Source organism: Vidua macroura, chromosome 10, assembly GCF_024509145.1.
Source record: "Vidua macroura isolate BioBank_ID:100142 chromosome 10, ASM2450914v1, whole genome shotgun sequence".
Lineage (NCBI taxonomy): Eukaryota > Metazoa > Chordata > Aves > Passeriformes > Viduidae > Vidua > Vidua macroura.
Window position 1 is genome coordinate 24,409,865 of NC_071580.1, and position 20,115 is coordinate 24,429,979.

Consider the following 20,115-nt stretch of genomic DNA (forward strand, 5'->3'; position numbering starts at 1 on the left):
CCGGGCGAGCCGGGGCCGCGCCGCCTCTGCCGCAGCCGCAGCGCCGGAGCCGAGAGCCGCCAGCGGGCGGGCGGGGCCCGCCGGACGTACAGGTACTGGGGCGGCCGGGGCTGCGGGGGGGCGAGAGCCGTGGGCATTGTCCGGCGCGGGGCCGGGCCGTGCCCTGCGGGCCGCGGGTAGCGCGGCCCGGCCGGTGCCCGCCGCGCTCCGGGCCCGTTTGTCCGCTCGGCGCCGGGAAGGACCGGCCGAGTCCCGCCGGCCTGGGCAGAGGGCAGGTCCGCGGATAGCAGCCGCTGCTCCGGGGGTGCCGTGCGGCACAGCCGGGCAGCCCGAGGGGAAGGGCACGGCCGGGGCTGCACTTCCCGTGCGGCAGCGCCCCGGTCCCCGAGCTGCTCAAACGTCGGGCCGGGGAACGATCAACGCAAAGCCGCGCACGGCTCGGCCCGGAGCGAACCGCAGCGCTCGGGCCGCTCCCGAGGAGGGCGGAGGGGCAGCGCCTGTCCCGTCCCAGGGCCGGCCGGGCCGGGGGCGCTGCCGGCGACCACCGCTCTTTGTTCCGGCCCTGGCCGCTCGGAGCAGCCGGAGGTGCGGGGCCGGCACTGCCTTACGCGGCCTCTCGGGGTCCGGCTCCGGGGCCTCTTCCTACAATTGTTGTTCCTGCGGGTAGCCCCGATAGGCCTCCGCAGCAGTAGCTGTGCGGGAGCGCTGCTCAGAGCCTGTTTTCTTTGCAGACTGCTCCACAGACAGCTAACGCAGCGTGATCTCTTTGCTCCGTAGGATAAGAAAAGTTTTATCATTGTTTTTTTTTCCCTGCAAATCGGGGGAATGCCGCCGGTACTGAAACTAGGATGTATCCGGTTTTGGTATTTTAAAATTTTTTAAAATTTTAATTTCTGGTGAGGGATCGTGTAGGTGCCCAGGATTTATTTAAAACCTATATGCTGTCTTGTGGGAATGGTGTGATTTAATTTGCATGATGAGTCAAAGATTAAATTACATGACCTAGGCTCTTCAGTTTCAGTGAGGCAAATAACAATGCGTGGAAGAACAGTTTCAGTGTAGATCAGAAATTAAATTTGATTAACATCAAAATGTTGTAAAGTTTTGTCTGCACGTGGGTTTTTTTTTAAACTTACCTGTCAGAAACTCTTAATTCAAGATCCTTAGCAGTGTGGTTTATCAGGAAGTGTGTCTTCCTTTTTAACACCTAGAGCTCATGTAGTCAGAGGAAATTTAACATCCTGAGCTTGCACCTTGGTATCAAAGCTTTTAAATAATAGCTTTTTACTGTTTAAAACACTGTGTACCTTTAATTGACAGCTGTTACCTAATACCTGTTGATGTGGCACATGCCTTTAACTGCAGAAGAAGAAAAAGGCCACAAAATATTTTGTGAGGTAGAATAAGCTATTCTGGGCTCAGGAGTAAGTTGATTTTTTGTTGTTTTCAGTTGTCCTGTAGAAGTTGGCACATAAGGTGATCTGTAAGTGGCATGATGGTGCCTTGATTGGTTTCTGCCTGCCGTGGACCGGCTGTTGTAAGAATATTGTATTTCACAGTTAACTTCATGGTGTTTGTGTGGTGTGAGAAACAATTGGGTCAGCCAGCTAGGATGCACTTGTCTTAAATTTATTTGTATTTGATGTGGATCTCATTACTAGTGTAACATACCTGTTGTTGGGGCTTTCCTTGGTCAGACAGAAGCACCTTGGGACAGGAGGAGGTCGTGCCTGGTGGTGTTGGGACCAAGCAGGATAGTCATAGAATGTGAGTTTGTAAATATGGACTAGCATGCTGCTGAGTTTCCCTGAATGCTGATAGCATCGATTTTTTTATCTTAAGTTTACTGACATTCTCTTCTTTATGTTGACACAAAGTTCTGAAATTTTGATGTGTTTTGTGTGCATTGCGTAAAACAGAATTTATATTTGTAAAAATATGTGTTTACAAATAAAAGCAGCGGTTGAGTAATACTTTGTGACAGTATGTCTTTGAGAGATAATTATACTCTTTGGGTATTATCAAGCCCAGACAAATGTATATTCCCAGTGGGGCGTGATAATATTAAAACTGCGCCTCTTGGAATTCCTTGATTGGCTTACTCAGGAGGGAATGGTGTCTATTTTTTGCATTCTGTCGTGTAGCTCTTATTAATTAATGGCTGGTAGTTGAATGAGACTTGACTGTTGCCTGTATGTGCTGCACTTCCTAAGGTTTTTTATGGCATTTTGGTGAATATGAGAATTGCTGGCCAGTGTCTTCCCTTCTGAATAATTTCTTTGTTCAGTTTTTGCGGATTTTTTACATTAATTGTTTGCAGCCTATTTTTTTGTGTAAAATACTTCTGAAAGCTGATAATCTCTGTATGTGCTTTAGAGGCTTTAGACACTTGCTAAAATAATGCTTTTTTGTGGAGTTTCAGAAATAGCTGGTGCTGCTTGGAAGCAGGGGGCAGGAAGAAGCCTGGTGGCCTTTTGAATTCCCTTCTGGCCCTGCTTTTCTGTACTTGTGACACTGTGTAATATGGTTTAATTACAAGAGCAGCTATTAAAGTATGATTATCTTAGTCTAATTGGAGGCATCTTGCAGTTACCTATCAAAAATAAGATTTGACTCATCTGCTCCTTCAAAATTAATAGTTCCATAACAGCCTGCAGCTATTTATGTAAATAATGTGCAAAGCAAAAATGTGAGTTGAATGTTTTTCAAACATTATCACTTCTGCATTGTACAGTTGAAATTTTGTATGTTTAACTCTCTCTGCCCATGTTTTCTCTCGATACCATGCTTCTGGCACCATGAGGTGCAGAGGTGTGAGCCAAAGGGAAGCTGCATGTCTGCAGTGAGAAGGTGAAACTTTATGCTGAAATCCTCCCCACCCCCCAAGTGCAAACACAAAGGTTAAATTAGAAGATGAGGCTGTCTTGAATTATTTTAAAGGACTTGAGCTGGGCTGTTAAATGCACGATCAGGAGTACCTAAGGCTTACACTGGTGTCATGTGAGTTTGGGCTTTCTTTAGCCTGAGCAGAGTTATGTGCTTTCCTTATTGCAACTTGTGATAAAATAACACATTTGTTTGCCCCTATTTAAATACTCCTTATAAAGGCTTGAATTCAGGATTGATCCAAACTCGAAGCAGTCAAAATTCAGTGTGTTTACAGGAATAACTGTGGTTGTTCCTCAACAGCCTTCGTGGCCTCTTTTTTTCAGACAGTGTTAATTTAGGAAGTAAATGGCTTAGGTTTAAATAAACAACTGCAATTTCTAACTCCTTTGGTCTGAGCATTCTAGCTATGCTTGATCTAATCAAAAGACACTACAAAAAGTTCCTGACTGTTGGCTTCAAATTCGGTAAAAGGAAGCAAATATTAACAATATGCACAAGGGCATAAAATTCTGGGGGATATTACTGAATGTTGTAGCTAATCTTTCTGTTTATTGAAATTCTGCTACTTGTAGTTAAATTCCAAGTTCCTTTCTAAAGATCCATTTCCTCTGTAATCCTTCCCTCCCCTTCAAATACTCAGAGAATTCTTCACCAGAAGGTTAAATATAGCAAGACGGTTCAAAAACTGGCAAGGTATAATTAGTAGAGAACTGTAGTATTAGTGTAAGATGTTTTTCTAAGTTTACAAACATCTTTGGATGAAGGTATTTTTGAGTTACTACATAGATGTTTAAAACATTGGATATTTTAAAACATTCTGGTATACTGCCAAGTGTGGGAAATGGCTGCATCAGTGAAAAATTACTCTGTGCTGCTTTTGATCCTTGCCCTGTTATGTATTTTTTAAGTCAGTCTTTATTGATAACAAATTGTTTTTTCTGACTAAGAGAATGTAACAAATTGTTTTAACTGCAAACCCTGCAAGATTTGAAACATGAGACTTAAAAATAGCTAAGATAGAACTTGGCTATAAATTAAAGAGAATTAATTTGTCAGCTTTTCAGGGAGTTGAATGTATGTGACTGTGAGAACAGTACTTATGTTCAGTCACTCATGTGTGAAATGCCTTATCTCCTTTGAAGTTTATCTGTGTTAAAACACAGAATGAAAAAATGGAGAAGTGTTTCCAGAAATGTGGAATGCGTGATCTTTTTCTGGCTGCTGAAGCTGCCCAGGCAAACAGCTTGACATCTCAAGAAACACCTTTCTGAATAGCTTTCATTGTTTTATTTACTGACTTTTGAGTGAAGCATGGCAGTGCATAGATTTGGGAGGAAAGGCAGCTGCACAGAGTTGTAGAAGGTCCCTCTGACACCCCAGCTGGCTTTTGCAGCCAGTGTTGCTTCGACTGTGCAACTTTCTCTGTCGTTTTTTTCTTTACCTTCTGGCCAAGTGTACCTGGGAAGCTCCTCATGGGTAGATATATTTTTCAAAATATTCATTCAGAGCCACAGCAGCTTCTCAGCTCATCTGCTGAGGAGCTTGCTTTGAGAAAAAGTCTGTAGACACCGAGTTGTGAGTGACAGCCTGTTTGGAGTGGTAGATGTGTTTGCTGATCACACCCATTCAGAGCATCCTGCTGCAGTGGAGCTCTGAGCTCTTCCCCTGGCTAAGCAGTTTCAGGAGGTTTTGCTACACTTGTAGAAATGAGGCAAACGTTATTGGTCATTATATTTTACTTTTGACTGTTACATGTGAAGATACTGCTCTGGTAGATGATACTCCTTTTAAGAGATATCAGAAAATTTAATTTTTTTTTGTTTTGTTTTGATGTATTGCAATAATTTATAAAATAAACCACTAAATTAACTATCACATAACATTATGGCTTTATTGAATATCATGTACAGACAAAAAATAGGCACAAGTAAAGTCTGTTCACAGAGATGCAAAATTTTAGCAAAGAAAATGTGAGGGTTTTATTGTAAAAGAGACCTTAGTGATGCAGACATGCGCTGAGTGTAACACAGGGATGCCTGAGAAGTCTCGCTCCCACACGATTTATGAATGCCTGGCTCTTCTAACCTGTCACACCTGCTATTCAAGTCCCAGGTTTCTTCTGACTGGAGTTTGGTAGTAATGGAGAAACTTCTCAGGAGAATTTAAAGAGATAACCTTGGAGGAGGTCACTTGAGGCACGATTCTTGATAAAGACTTTGTATATGCTTGGTACTATATTCGACAAATGTTGAGAAAGGAAAGTTAATCTCTCAAAATTTAGCACATATCCCAAACCTTGCTTTGCTGATATTGATTTGGTACAAAAACCTTATGTGGTTGTTTCCAGGTTTTTTCAGCTCGGTGCACATAACATCCTTTGAATGTACTTTTTTAGTAGCAGTGTATTTGTTTTTTTGCTTTACTGCAAAAGAAGAGGATCCAGGTCCTTGGGGTTCACAGATACTCAGGACAGTACATTTCAGAGTGTTCTTCAGCAGCACGGTGCTTCTCCCCACTTTTTCCAGGGAATGATGCTTAAGCACAGAGAATTTCCTCCTCTCTTTGAGTGTGTGACTGTTGTGCACCTTGTCTGGAGGAGCACTTGAGAAACACACACTTCCTAAACTTTTTTCCAGTGACACCCATTTGTGATGTGAAATACAGTTGCCTAAACATAGCTATGTGGTTGTATTTTAGGTACTCCAAGGCACCTGCCCTAGAGGTTTGTGATTTTCTGAAAGGGCGGTTGGAGACCAGCTGTGCTGTTAGAGAGCATTCACAGTGGTGTTGGTCCATCAGGCACCTGAAGTGATGCTGTGATACTGGTTGTTAGCCTTCAAATCTCAATCTGGCCTTCCTGAAGAGGACGAACACTCAGGCAGTGACCATGTTATAGGCACCTGGGTTATGTGTTGCCTAAGGAGAAAGGAAGATTTGGGATCAAGTTCTGCTGCCCAAGTCTTGTCCAAGAGACCTGGTTTTGCTGCCCTCTGCCTTGTTGCCTGCTTCCCAGCTTTAAAAAAGTAAAAGTTCCTATGGAAATTTTCATTTTGTAGTCTAGTTTATCAGTGGAATGAGTGAAGGCTTCTCTTAAGAAAGTACAACTGAGGAAAACTAAAATAATCAAGAGAATTGGAAAACCTTAAATCAAGTGTTGGCTGTTGGATTTGAGAGTTCAAATATGAACCTGAGAAGTTCAGCTTGTCTTAAAATATGATTGAAAGCAAACACAAGCTCCAGTCAGCAGGGCAAATAGTCTTTTTCCATGCATTACAGAGGTAATGATTGACAGCAAAGACAGCTTCTTGAAAACAGTATATGTTGGCTAAACAAGCGCTGTTCTGGAGGTGATTATTTAGATTTGTAATCTCTAAGAAAAGCAGTAGATTGACTCATCAGAATTGACTAACATAGTTCCGTTTTATGTCTGTAATTGACATTGAGCAATATCCCAACTCTACTGACTCTGTAATAGGGTGGAGCTGGAGTAAACAGTTTCTCTCTGAGGAGCTGCATCCATTCACAGAGCATTTTGGGCAGAGTCCTGGCACAGCTGTGCTATCTGACTGGTGTTACCCTTAACTTGTGTCATGGTGACGGGTTTAACATCATTAGATCCAAAAGAGCCTCTTCATTACAGGGTTATGGAATATTTTCCCCAAAAGTCACAAAAACTTCAGGGCATTTGTGCATGCTGACAAACATATGAATGTATTTAAGTTTTAAATTCTCCGAGAGAATTGCATGCTAATTTTCTTCATTCTTTTAACCTGGAAAAACCAAACAGACTTCAAGTCCCCAGCTTCTTAATTTGTGACTGTAGTTATTATTTCCTGCCTGTATATAGATTTTTTTTTTTCTCCCAGAAAGAGAAATAAACGGTGTAGTGAGTTTTCCTTCTTGCTTGAGAACTTACATGTGTGTGTTGATATGTAAAAAAAATGTTAACAGCCATTTGGGGCTGGATTTATAGTTAACATCCAACAAAGATTGTTTAGATTTTGCTTTGAGGCTGACCATGCAAGGCTCTTTGCCTCCCTTAGGAATTGTACTGGGTAGGGTCACAGAGTTGTTGGAGTCTGAGTAGCTCTGCTCTCCCTTTAGCACTGTCAGTCACTCCTCATGTTGATGCAGGTTGAGGATTTAACACTATCAAATCTAGGAAGAAATGTCAAATCTGTGTTTCAGAAGTAGCTGTTCTTGAGCTCTTTAGTGAACAAGGAGAATGATTGTTGGCCAGAAATACAGAAGCTTTTCTCTCAAAATAGGCTGTTTTTAACTTTCAGAATTACTAGCAAGCATTCAGAAATGTTAGTAAGCACAACAGAAGTTTCTACACCTTGTCTTGTATTCATTATGGTACTCTCACTTCCAGTGTCGTGGATTGGTGCCTCTGAGATTTATACCAAAACTCAGAAAATCCAGACTTTGAGCAAGTCCCTAAATTAATAACCAAGCTAAACTAATTTCAAAATGACTGTGAAGGGAAAATTAAAATCTATATTTTAGGAGCTAAAAAGGATAGTTTGAAAATCCATGAATTAACAGTGTCTCTCACATTGTTTATTTAAATCTTATTTGACTTAGTAGCAAAGAATTATTTTAATAGATTTCAGTACATCTGAATTCTGTGAAATCCCCTTACTTACCTCTCTTTCTAATAGATGGTTGGTCAGATTCCAAAATTGTCACTGCATGCCTTTTATTTTTGTAATTTCTGGGGAATGTAAAGGTTGCATTACAGTTTATGGGCTGCATCACAAGCAGTGAGGGCAGCAGGGCCAGGGAGGGAGTTTTGATTTCTTGATATCCTTTTATTTAAGACCTTGTTTCATTGAAGCCTCTTAGTGATACAGAAAGTGATGATATTGTACTGTTGTACTCTTATTTAAGTAATTTTTGTAATCCCTAATTCAATAAAATTATGTTAAGCTGGTACACCAATTAATAATTTCAAGGGTTGTGGGATTTTTGTTTTGTTTTTCCACATAGCCCTAAGGATACTGACAGGTTACTGGCATAGCTGAAATAAGTAAAAATGCACAGTGTTAGTTGTATAGGTATCAGCTAAAATGCAAGTAGTTCCACCCAAGCTTGGTGTCAGCCCTTTAGAAGAACTGCTGTCCTGCAGAATGATTTTTTTCAGTCATTTCAGGTATGATGTGTGATCATTCCTTGGGTAAACTTGTAGAGATGGAAACTTCTTTTGTAGTGTTCAAGTTTGTCTTGGTAGCACTGCACAGTAATTGCATTAGAGGAAAAGTGGGAGTTCTTCTTTTAGTATTGTGAAACAATTTGATAGTTCCCTTTTCCAGTCCAGCTCTTCTTAGCAGATTAATTAAGGAAACCGTTCCTCAGAGGTGCTTCCCACCATGTTAGTTGACTTAATATTAGTCACATCTTGTTCCAAACCTTGTTTTTCACGTGCTGTCTGCAGCCAGGTAGCTCTCAGCCAGTTTTTCATCGGTGTTTGTCTGTGTGTGTCAGGGCAGGTGCTGACTCCTTTATGGACAGATCAACAGTGCTGGTTTGTCACATTTGTGAACCCTCAGGGCTCTTCTGCCTTGGAGAGTCCTATCTACAGCAGCTATTGCGAGTTGCTTTGAAGTCCAATCAGTTGGGAAGACTTTATTTTGGAAGGGTGTCTTTCTGCTGTGTGATTCCCTCCAGCCTCCTTCTTCTTTAAATGTAAACATGCTTTCAGAAACTTTTGGTCAACAGCAAGCAGGAACTGTAAGGTACTATCTTGTGAGTTTTGGCTGGAATAAATTTAGATGTTAAACTTTTTATGAAGACTTTTAACCTGTCTGTTCCAAGGTTGTCCTTTTCTTGTATTCGTTACTCTCATGGAAGCAGAGTTTTGCTTAGCATGATGTGGTCTGCCTGGAAAGAGAACTCAAGTGTCCCCAAAAAGAGGAAGACAGATGAAAAGTAGTATGTATCAGCACAGACATCTGACACATTGTTTATCTTCTGTTTTCACTAATATACGATAACTTCGAGTAACTGAAACTCTCAGGTGGTGTCAGGAGGGAAAAGGATTTTGCCCTGGGTTTTTCAGGAATGGCTGGCTTTTCAGAGTGCATATGCATAAGTATCCTGCTGTAACATAGATCTTTGGACTGGTGTCTTGTGAGTCATCAGGAGGACTCTTAATAAGGTTGCCATGGCAAGAGCTTGAGCACATTTTGGGAGCAATCTAGATAATTCCCCCTTTTTGATTCCTGTGCTGCAGAGCATTTCATAACATGAAGTGGAGTTAATGGGTTAGCTGAAACTCTTCTCCCTCTGCCTCAAAATCTATAAAATACAATGGCACGGTGTTAAATGTTGTGACTCTCACCTCATCTCTCCTGAAGCTTTGTGACTTGGATAGCTCTCTTAATCCTGGGATGCATCACCTCTGCCATTAAATATATCTTTCTGTGCTCTGTGTTGCCCCAAAGGAGCACACCTATCTTGGCAGTTGAGATGTGGTGCGGTTTACATATCAGGCACTGAATTCCATTAGTGACTTTGAAGACTTAGACCAAGCATTTAAACTGGCAAAAAAAAGAGAGGTGATTTAGGGGAACTGTGCAAAATACACTTTCCTATAGCCACTTAAGGTATATTGTGATGTTGAAATTACTTATGTGAAATTTCTGTATTACAATGGCTGGTTCTTTTCTTGGAAGAACAAAGTGAATTATCCTTTAAGATCTAGGTTTTTTTTTGTTTGCTTGTGTATTATTTTGGCACAAAAACTGGTCGCTTATTCAGTAATGGTTTGTTGTTTACTTTTAAAGGGAGATAATTTTATCATAGAATCATTGAATGGTTTGGTTTGGTAAAACACCTTAAAGACTGTCCAGCTCCAGCCCTTCTGCCATGGGCAGGGACATCTTTCACCAGACCAGGTTGCTCAGAGCCCCATCCATCCTGGCCTTGGACACTTCCAGGGATGGGGCATCCACAGCTTCTCTGGGCAGCCTGTGCCAAGGCCTCTCCACCCTCACAGGGAAGAGTTAATTCCTGATATCTAATCCAATCCTGACTGCTCTCAGTTTGAAGCCATTCCCCCTTGTCAGAAGCCCTTCTACAGCTCTCTTGTAGCCCCTTTGGGGACTGGAAGGTACTTTAAGGTGTCCCCAGAGCCTTCTCTTCTCCAGGCTGAAAGCCCCAGCTCTATCCTCCTGTCTCCATTGCAGAGGTGCTCCAGCCCCCTGATGATCATTTCAGCCTCCTCTGGACTGACTGTAGCCCCTCATATGCTCGGGGCCCAGAGCTGTGTGCAGCACTGCAGGTGGGGTCTCACCAGGGTGGAGCAGAGGGGCACAATCCCCTCCCTCACCCTGCTGGCCACTCTGCTTGTGATGCAGCCCAGGATGTGGGTGGCTTTCTGGGCTACAGTGCACATTGCCATGTCATGTTGAGCTTCCCACCAGTCACCACCCTCGAGTCCTTCTGGGCAGGGATGCTCTCAATCCATTCTCTGCTCAGGCTGTGGTCGTGCTCGGGATTGCCCTGTCCCTCAGGCAGGCTCTTGCAGTTGCTGTGCTCCTTGAGCTTCAGAAGGTCTGCGCGGGCCCACATCTCACCCTGTGCAGACCCTGTGGATGGCATCCCTTCCCTGCAGTGTGCTGGCTGCGCCACACAGCCTAGTGTGATCAGCAGCCCTTGCTGAGGGTGCTCAATCCCACACTTCTGAACAGTGCCAGTCCACTTGTGACCCTGGGGAACACCACTCCTTGTGGGGGATAATACATTATCAAAGTGTCTCTCTTTCCTGAACCCTGGATATCAGGCTGGATTTTAGCCAGCTGCCTCTCATGAGTTCATTTCTCACTTTGGTGTCTTGGTACCAATGAGATAGATGTGCACCTGAATATCACAGATATGTTGTGGCCTGTAATGCATTGATTTTTTTTTTCTTTTGTCTTTCAAGTGATGCCCATGAAATCTTGCTCTTGAGTAATTAGGGGGAAAGTTTCTCCTGACGATCCTCTGATTTTGCTGTTCTTTGTGATGTGTTCCCTTTTGCCACACTGTCCTTGGTACAGTATACCCATGAGGAATCAGGGAGTTCTGTCTGAGGATGAGCTGTGTGAGAGTTCTGTATTAAAAGGCACCTCCACACAGCTAACTTGGGAAAATTGGACACTTGATTGATGCTGTACTGATCCTGGCTGGCAGTGTGAAGGAAGGAGCACTCTTTATAAAAATACTTAACCAGTAAAGCCCTGGCACTAGGGCAACTAAAGCCCTAGTTGCAGTTATCATTGTCAGATGTTGTGGTTTTTACTAATCTAAGCTGTATCTGCACTGGTAGGATTTGCTAGCAGAGCTGTGTCAGTAAACCCTTTGTACTGTCATCAGAACTGTCTTCTAAGTGCCAGGGACCATGGCAAAAAAACCAGCGAGACAGAAAGCAGATTTGTCAGGTGGATAATGACGTGTGGATCAGCACGGATATTGCCTGTGCTTCAGCTCCTAGTACTAGGTAAGAGATAATTCAAGGGAAAAAGCCCTGAACAACTCTTTCCTTTACTGAATGAGGATGCAATGAACTAGAGGGAAAAGATTACGAGTAATGGTGGTGTCATGATTCTCAGTCATTTATTGATTGCCCTCTCCTGCTTTCTCTGTGAGTCAGTACATAACTCCCATAGGTTATTTGACAGGAACTCCCTTTTGTAGAGGATATATGGATCATTGGATCGTGCACCAAATTGTCTTGGTTTTGTGTGGCGAGAATCAGCTCAGATTCAAGAGAATTGATCTCCCAGTGATTTACATTTTAATCTTTGTGTCACACTAGTGAGACCTCGAGTTGAGGTGACAGTGGCAGAATGGAGGAGTCAGCTGAGGTTGCAGCCACCCCTGTGGACTGTGACCAGCTCTTTGCAGTACAGCTTCCTGTGCTTGTTGGGTTTCAGTTTCAGCCCTGCTTCTGCCCAGCTGATGCACAAAAGTGAGCCCAAGTAGTTAAGCTATGCTTGATTGCCTGTCATCCCAGCTGGTTTGTAAAGCTTATGGAGCTGAGGTGAACTCCACAGTAGTCTAACATAAAGAGTCTTATTGTGAGCTCCCAAATGGATTATTTTGGAAGGGGAGCCTTCTCACGCAGAGTGTGGCGAAGCAGAGATGGATGAGTTCATTCCGTGCTGCCCATGGCAGGGGCCAGTAGTAATCACTATGGGAGGAGGGATACTCCTTGGTGTGTCTTCCCAGTTCCTAAATCAGTGGTTTTAGGATGTTCCCCAGCTATGTCAAGGTCACTGTTTTACTGGTTTTACTGCTCATAATGTTAGTGCTTTAATATTGTTGTTGTTTAAGTGATCTTATTTTGTAGGTTATGTTTGCTAAAAATGTGTTGATCTTAAGGTAAATTAGATGAAGAGTTATGTTGTGTTAAATTTTAATAAACCTGGGTTGAGCGTTAGAAGTTACTAGCAGGCCACAGAATATGGTCTCCAAAGAAAGCAAAGAAACCATGGGAAAAATATTGTTGAATTTCTTTAAAGGTAATTTTAAAAGTGATACACTTCTTATTGAAATTGTATTTCAGTAAATACTTTATTAATTATGATTTTTTTTCCCCTAGCTTTGTTACTTCCTGAGAGGTGGTTGTAGTCAGGTGGGGTTTGGTCTCTTTCTCCAAGCAGCGACTGACAGAACGAGAAAACACAGTCTCAAGCTGTGTCAGGGGAAATATAGGTTGGATATTAGGAATACGTTTTTACTGAAATAGTGATAAAGTACTGGAATTGTCTGCCCAGGGAGGTGGTGGAGTCACCATCCCTGCACGTGTTTAACAAAGCCTGGATGTGGCACTGGCACCTGTGGCACTGGGTGCCAGGGTTCAGTTGAGGTGTTGCGGCTGGGTTGGACTCGATGATCTTGAAGATCTCTTCCAAGCTGGTCATTCTGTGAATTCTGTGAATTTGTGCTGCTAGAGAATGGCTTCACTGAGTGTAGGTTTTTGTTTGAGAGAATATCCTCTAAAGAAAATTGTGCCTTAGAGGATTGTGGCTGGAGCAGCCCCAGACCAGTTCTTGCAGTTTAATTGTTCCCAACTTGTATTCGAAACAAAACACTGAAAGTGAACGTGCACTTCCCTTGTGCTGGCACTTGGGATTCTCACCCTCCTTCCTTATGTGGCCAACTCATGTTAAAGTGATGTTTTCCCCCTGTCTGTTGCACCAGGTTTCTGGTTCGGGCTCGGTGCTGATGTTGTGGTTGGTGCTGATGTTGTGTGCTGTGCTGGTTTCCAGTCCTTCACCTGGGGGGTTTTGCACACTCAGCTGATTTGAGTTACTGGAACGTGTGAACTCTAGGCCATATTTCACACTGAGAAATAAATCAGAAATGAAGCTGCAGTGTCCTTCTGCCTCCCCTTTTGCCATTACTTCACTCCCAAAATTGACCATTAGATGTATATCAGAAAATCTGGTACAAAGAGAACCTCTGGAAAGGAATGGGAATAATATATGCAAAAGACTAGAAATAGTTACAAAGGAGATTCTTGCTTTGCATTTTTGCTTCCAAGGGTGGGTAGAATGGTGCGTACAGAAGTGCAGCATTTTTTGTCATGGAACAAATATTCTGGGGTTTGTAATGATGCAGTACGGGCAACTGAGCCAACAGAGGATTGACTGGATACCAGTCAGGTATCCAGAGAAAATTGTTTCAGCTTCTGCCTGGGCAGACATGGGCATATTGTCTGACAACTTTTGAAGCTTCAGGTAAGTTCTTTGGTTTTTTGTGCACAGTGTGCTAGAGACAGTAATTGCTTTTTGTGATGGTAGAATTATTATTGTTTTTATTAATTTTTAAATATACTTCCCAAGGAATGGGTGAGGCATTCACATGCCTGTCTGTATACCATATTGCAATACAGCAGTCAGGTTTGTGGGGAAATGGATGGGTGGGGTAACTCCAAACAGCACACCAGGGAAAGAAGCTGAGTCATAAGATTTCCTTCAACATGGAGACAGGCTGGGATCTCACATTCTAAGCTTTAGTATTAACAAGCTTTTCTGCTTATGCTGGGTCTCTGAAATCCCTTAAAAGCAGCAGTACTATTTAAAATCAGTTTCTACTTAATGTTGCTGTAGCTGTGTTAAACTGCAATTTCTATAACAATGTCCAAGTCACAGAGTATAATGTGGTTTTAGGGGGCTGCAGTGAGCTGGTGGAGCCCAATGGCAGTGGCTGCCCTTTTCTTTTTCCAGCGTGGTGCAGGTGTCTGCTGGAGAAGGAGGCTCTTGAAGAGGCAGAAGGATCAGAAAATTAATTGAATGGCAAGAGAGAAGCCTGCTTAATGAAAGGAATCAGATGGCATTTGGTGCTAAAGAAACAAGCAGGGCTATGAACTGCCAGAGTTTTTTAATTGTTTGGAAATATTCAGAAAGTAAGAAGCTATGTCACATTATTAATTTCATGTTTATCTAGAAATTTATTTTCCAATATTACCCTTTTTTTTCTGAATCCATTAAATTAATTTTTTTGTTCACTTCACTGTTCTCTCTGTTACCAGGAGGGAGTTTTTTTCTTCATGATTTTCATTTTTCCCTGAATTAAGTTGCTGTTTTTAAAGAGGGGATTTTTTTCCGTTTTCATCTTTAAGTGGGTCACACTACAAATAATTCTGTGATGCAGAGTTGTGAAACTGCTTTTGAATCACATTAAAGCTTTTGTGTGCTGCAGACTTGATGGAATAAGTTAGTAATGAATTTTAAGAAAGATGCTAGTGTTCTGTGCTGGGTGGGACATGCCAAGTATGAGATGAACATGCCTGTCCTTCAAGAAAACTTGTATGTATGAATTAAATTCCTCACAAAATTATCACAACAGATCCAAAGCTCATTGGTGTAATTCTTTTATCAACATTTTAAAGTTATGTTGAAAGAAATACTGAAAAAGTATGTGGAAGTATTTAGAGGATAGCAAAATTGCCTATACTGTAAAATTTTGCCAGTAATTGCCATCTACAAGCAGAGCCATGCTCTGCCATGGAAAGCCATGGCTACAGTGAACAATTCATGTTGGAGCCCTGAACTACACTGTGGTGTGGCTCCTGCTCTTTATCAGTCTCATTTCCTTTGTGATAGGAAAGTTTTTCAGGTGAGCTTGTGTTAATAAACTCTGCTACTTAGACACATATTTTGGAGGAGAGGCTGTTGTGTTTCAGTTTGTTTAACATATCCAAAAGAAAAGAAAAGAACTGCTTTGGTACAATATTGAAGCTCTAGAAAATCTTCTAATCTAGTGGGAAACCATATATATATCCAGAATGAGGATACTGAAAGATGTAGTAGAACACAGCACATGAAAAATGTGCAAGAATGTTTTAATGAGGAATGTGAGTCTGAAGAAATGATGGATGCTGCCCTGGGTCACTGCACTTACGCAGCCAGAAGTAGAAAGGCCTTTCAGGAATTTGTGCTGTAGGCAGGAATTTGCAGTGATGAGCTGGCAGCAATATTCCAGATGCTTCCCAGTGGCACCTGGCTGCTGTCCTGCCGTGCTGCTGCACATGTCTGGGACAAAGCACACTCACAGAAAGTACAGGCAGGAACTTCAGCTGCCTAAATACTCTGATAGCTGGTAACATTTCATAATCTTGTACAAGAGGCTTGAATAGCTAATAAGGTGTCGCTTCCGGCTTTGAAGTACTCATATTTTTTTTTCCCAACGAGCATGGTAGCTTGCATAAAAAATGGTTCTTGGATCAAAGGCATGGCTGTCAGTCTTCCTTTGGGATGCTGTGCATGTATGACAGTGAGACAGTGCTTTTAAAAATGCATAATTTCTTGATCTGTTCCTGGTTTTATCATTCCAACCAGACTTCACAGTGGTGAATTCTAGCTGAGCTAACAGCCCCTTGTAGCCGTTACACCTCAAGAAAACTGATTTATGTTACTGTTTTCTATACCAGCTTAATGATCCCTTTTAATCAAGAAGCATGCAGCAGTGAGTTCTGAGGGAAATCAGGTCTGTCAAGACAAACATAAGCTTGCTGCATTATATTTTTTTAATAACAACATGTCCCTTTTTAGCAAGATGCAACATGTTGTGTCTGTAATAGGCTGATAAATTGTCAATTAAAAATCCACATGCAGCACAGCCCCAACTGTTTATTGTCAAACTAGGTATTTTGCCTTTGTAGACTCATTAGTTTATTTAAGTGTATTTGCTTAAGCCATTCTCCTATGTGTTTTTAGCACTGTGGAAGGTAATCAACACATGATAGGATTTCAGGATAGAAGATAGCAGCTTCCCTCTACCTGGAGGAGGAGGGGAAGCTGCTGTGCCCTTCCCTCCTGACTGCCTCAGCCCTCTCCTCCTCCCTTCCGCAGGCTGAGTGTGGCTCACAGCTCAGGGTGCCTTGTACTGGTTTGCCTTAAAAACCTTTCAGAATTTTTATTTATGTCTCACATTTTTGTTGGCTTTGTCTTCTGCCATTTTGGTCGGTTCAGTCAGCATGCTGGGCACTGGGACAAATATCAGGCTTCTCAAAATAACTGATGGAAAGTGACCTTGCCCCTCAGCCCTGCTGTTGATTTGGCTCCAGCCTCACCACAAAGTGCTCTTCTCTCTTCTGGAGAGATCGGGAGCTGAGGGAGCTGGTTGACAACTACTTGCTGCTCAAAGGGATGTTTTTTTCTACATTCCCTACACTACTCATTGTTTATTTTCCTTTTACGTGTTAGTTTTTAGTGGCTTGGTGAGTGGCTCAGCTCATGGATGGGTCAGCATAAAATGGGGAAGGTGGAGCAGAGGGGGAATGGGACCTCCCCATCAGCAGGGGCCAGCTCTGGCTTTGGCTCTTCTGCCCTGGGGAACTTTACTGGTAATTATTTGGCCTTACTAAAATTATGTTGATTTTGTTTGATCTGCAGCAGTTTTCTTCTCATGTGCACATTAACTGGATGTTACATGGGCTCTCTCACTAGGCTTGGACTTTTTTAACATGTGCAGTTGCAGCCAGGAAATAGTTGAAGGGGTTTTTCCTCTTCTTTTCCTCATTAGGAGCTTGCAAAAGCAGTCACCTTAAACTCTTGGTGTGTATAAACAAGGTAGAAGGATACAGCTGAGGACTTAATGTAGTGCAATTAAATGGTGAGGGCCATAATAGAGTAAGGATTGAGTTTATTGCACCTGTTTGTTTCACAAAATTGGAAATGTAGGGCTTTTGTACATTAGTTAAGTAGCATTTTGCATGGGGATAGGTGGTGGTTTGCTCTCTGGAGCTGGAATATGTCTGGATACTTAAATAATGCTTTATTTATGGATTATACTTCTGTGCAGAGAAAAAAAGTTTTAATTTTATGTTGTGGTAAATTCATGGTATGTCTAAAGTAAAAAGGCTTGAGTTTGTGTCCTTGCTTTTGGTGCTGGTATGGCTTTCCAGTTAATTTAATCCCTTTCCCTTCTTCCCTTTAGAAGTCTGTGCTGGTGAGACTTTGGTGCCACAGATTCATTTGTCTGTGGAGTAACTCTGCACATCTTAGTGCAGTCAGGAGTGTAATTGTACCATTTCTTGTACCTATATTGTTCTGAAAATAGTAATGCAGGCATCTCACAGTAACAAAAACTTACTTCCTACAACAGAAAAAAGCACTTCTTATAGTAAGTAATCAGGGTTTAAATGGTGGCACACACTTCTGTTATAGAGGTAGCATATTTTCTGACCCTTCAAATAAAAAAAGCTCAGCTACATGACAGACCATATTCCAGGCTACTGTATCTATTCTTTAGAGAATTTAAATTAATGAAAGGAAAGGAGTCAGTTCATCACGCTTCTGTATTTGATCCTGTGGCTTTTTTTTTCTGCAGGAGGGTTGTCCTCACAGAAAAATGCTGGGTTTTTTTTACTCAGCAGACACTTTAAAATCTTATATATGGAATGCATTAGATTTAAATTGGACATTACTGATTGTGTGGTCAATCCAGTGAACAAAAAAATTACAAAGCCTTATAGATAAAGCAAATTGCATGGATGCCTGGTGCATTGACAGAGCTGGAAGTTATATATTATCTGAAACAGTGGGGCTACTATCTCTGGTTATCACAACAGCCCAAATGTCCCAGAGTGCCCGAGTGTGTCAGTGGAACTTCAGTCTCTGGGTGTTTGGCCATGTGCCATGTTGTTGTTCGATGGTCCATGGCACTGATAACATCACTTCAGATTTCTATTTGTGGCTGTGACCCTGATGCTTTGAGGACCTTAAATTTTGTTACCTTTGGCCTGCTTGAGTACTGGTGAAACAAAATGCATGCCTGAGAAAGCCTGAAGTTTGTAAAATATTGTGCATGGTCTCTTTTAACAAATGGATGAACGTGAAGTTTCTGGGAAGGGAAGATAAAGCAAAACAGCCCAGCAGAGCACAGAGCTGGCCATGTACTTGGAGCAGTTTAACTCTTCAGGAATCCTATGATCCTTTGTTTACCCACAGTCAGTGTTTTATCCTGAATTTGCAAGGCAGCCAGGTGCTAGTATTGTGAATCAGTTATCATTTGACATGATGTAAGGCCTATTCTTATTTGCAGAAAATGTCATTAGATGTTGTTCCCTTTTTTTCTTGTGTTGCAGATGTGGGTGGTGGCAGCTCTTTCCGATCCCACACAGATGTTGTCATTGTCTATTGTGCCCAGAGTGCTGCTGGGGGTAGTTTTGCTGGGCTGAAAAAGGAACAGCCTGTCTATGTTCTCCAGCATGAAGTACAGCTTTGAGACAAAGCACTGCTCCTGCTTGCCTTTTTTTTTTTTTTTTTTTTTTTTTTTTTTTGGCAGGATGTGGCACAGGTTTTTCACTTAACAGAATTTTGCTTCGGGGTTTGTGGGATCTTCAGTCTTGCGGCCCCAGATGATGTTCCCAGCAGTGCCATTGCATTCCTTCCAGTAATAAAACTGAAATGGCATAAACAGTGTGTTTACTCCATTTTATATAATAAAAGCAATACCTTGAAGCAAAATGTTATCTTCAGTAATCAAGGATGTAGATTTTCCTTCTTAGTGGTGCTGACAGTTGTTCCTGATTTTTCTAAATTGCTTCTGAGAGGTTCATACAGGAACTTACCTGGAGTGGGAGAAAATATTTAATATGAATGTATGCTAGCGAGCTGTTATTAATTGATTATTTTCTACTAGATATGCCAGTATATAGAGTGAAGCTTGTGTATGACTTGTGTATGCATGTAAGTGTATCTGATTTACACAGAACCTGGAAGGTTTCAGGAATAAATCAAAGCTATAGACTATTGTTAATTTAAAGAAAAAATTGGGCACTGTCTAGAGGCAAATAAAGTTTTGCTAACCTAGACCTTTGGCACATATGAGGTCAGTTGTTTATCAATATCCTATATTTCAATAGGTTTTGTATTATCCTTGTAGTGTTTTAGACTTTAGGAGTAGCATAGTTCTGATCCAGAAATGGAGTGTGCAGAGCTGTTTTCTTTGGTTTGATTTATTTTATGTGTATATTGTTGTCATACCAGATTTTGTGGTTCCATGTGTTTTTGTTCTCTCGGCTGTTTTGATTCCTAGTGGATTTGCTTCTGTTTTAATGCAGAATCCAAGGAGTTAAGACTGTCAATTTCTCAAGCCAGTCCTCTGTTATATGGTATAGCCATCTTCCAGAATGAATAGGCAGAGTAGTTGTTAAATACTGCTGTTATCAGTGATGATACGCAAACATGAAAGAATCCAGATTTGTTTTCAGGGCTCATCTTAATTTGGCAGAAGTAGTAATCAAAGGGAGAGATAAAGAGAACATTTAAAGTTGCTGTGATGCTCGAGGTGTGTCATCTGTGTTGTGGGGAAATGGTGCTTATTTTCACTTTCTCTTTCTAGGAAAAGTGTGAAAATATCTTCATTTTCCTTAAATATTGTTTTAAATACCATTTATTTTGATTAAATAACAGTCAGTAGCAGTGCTTTTCTTAGCTCTAGGTTTCTATTCCACGACATGTGATGAAGTTTGAGGCATAAAATTCTCTCGTCAAAAGAATGACCCGTGGGCACTTTTTGATCTCTTTTTATCTCCTGCTTTTGTATTTTCAGTGTTACAGCCCCTTCTTTATGCAGATTGTGAATGAGAGATTACTATAATGACACATACTACAAAGTAAATGCAACAGAAAGTCCTTGTGATCTGTTAAAGAATGGAAATGGCTGGTGGAAGGTCTTGTTTCAATCTTCCTGCTGATACTTCTATCTGGAAGCAATCTAATTAAAAAC

General features: G+C 41.7%; 1 protein-coding gene across 2 annotated transcripts in view; it reads left to right on the forward strand.

Annotated features, from left to right (window-relative positions):
- The window catches only part of CAB39 (calcium binding protein 39), a 41,900-nt gene continuing 21,785 nt past the window's right edge, over positions 1 to 20,115 (forward strand). Inside the window, exon 1 of one of the 2 annotated variants that reach the window (XM_053986462.1) lies at positions 1 to 92. The gene's annotated coding sequence lies outside the window, so the exon portion shown is untranslated. Of the gene's footprint in view, positions 93 to 1,697; positions 1,768 to 20,115 lie in introns of those variants that run through there. The other variant, XM_053986463.1, reaches the window with a different exon arrangement.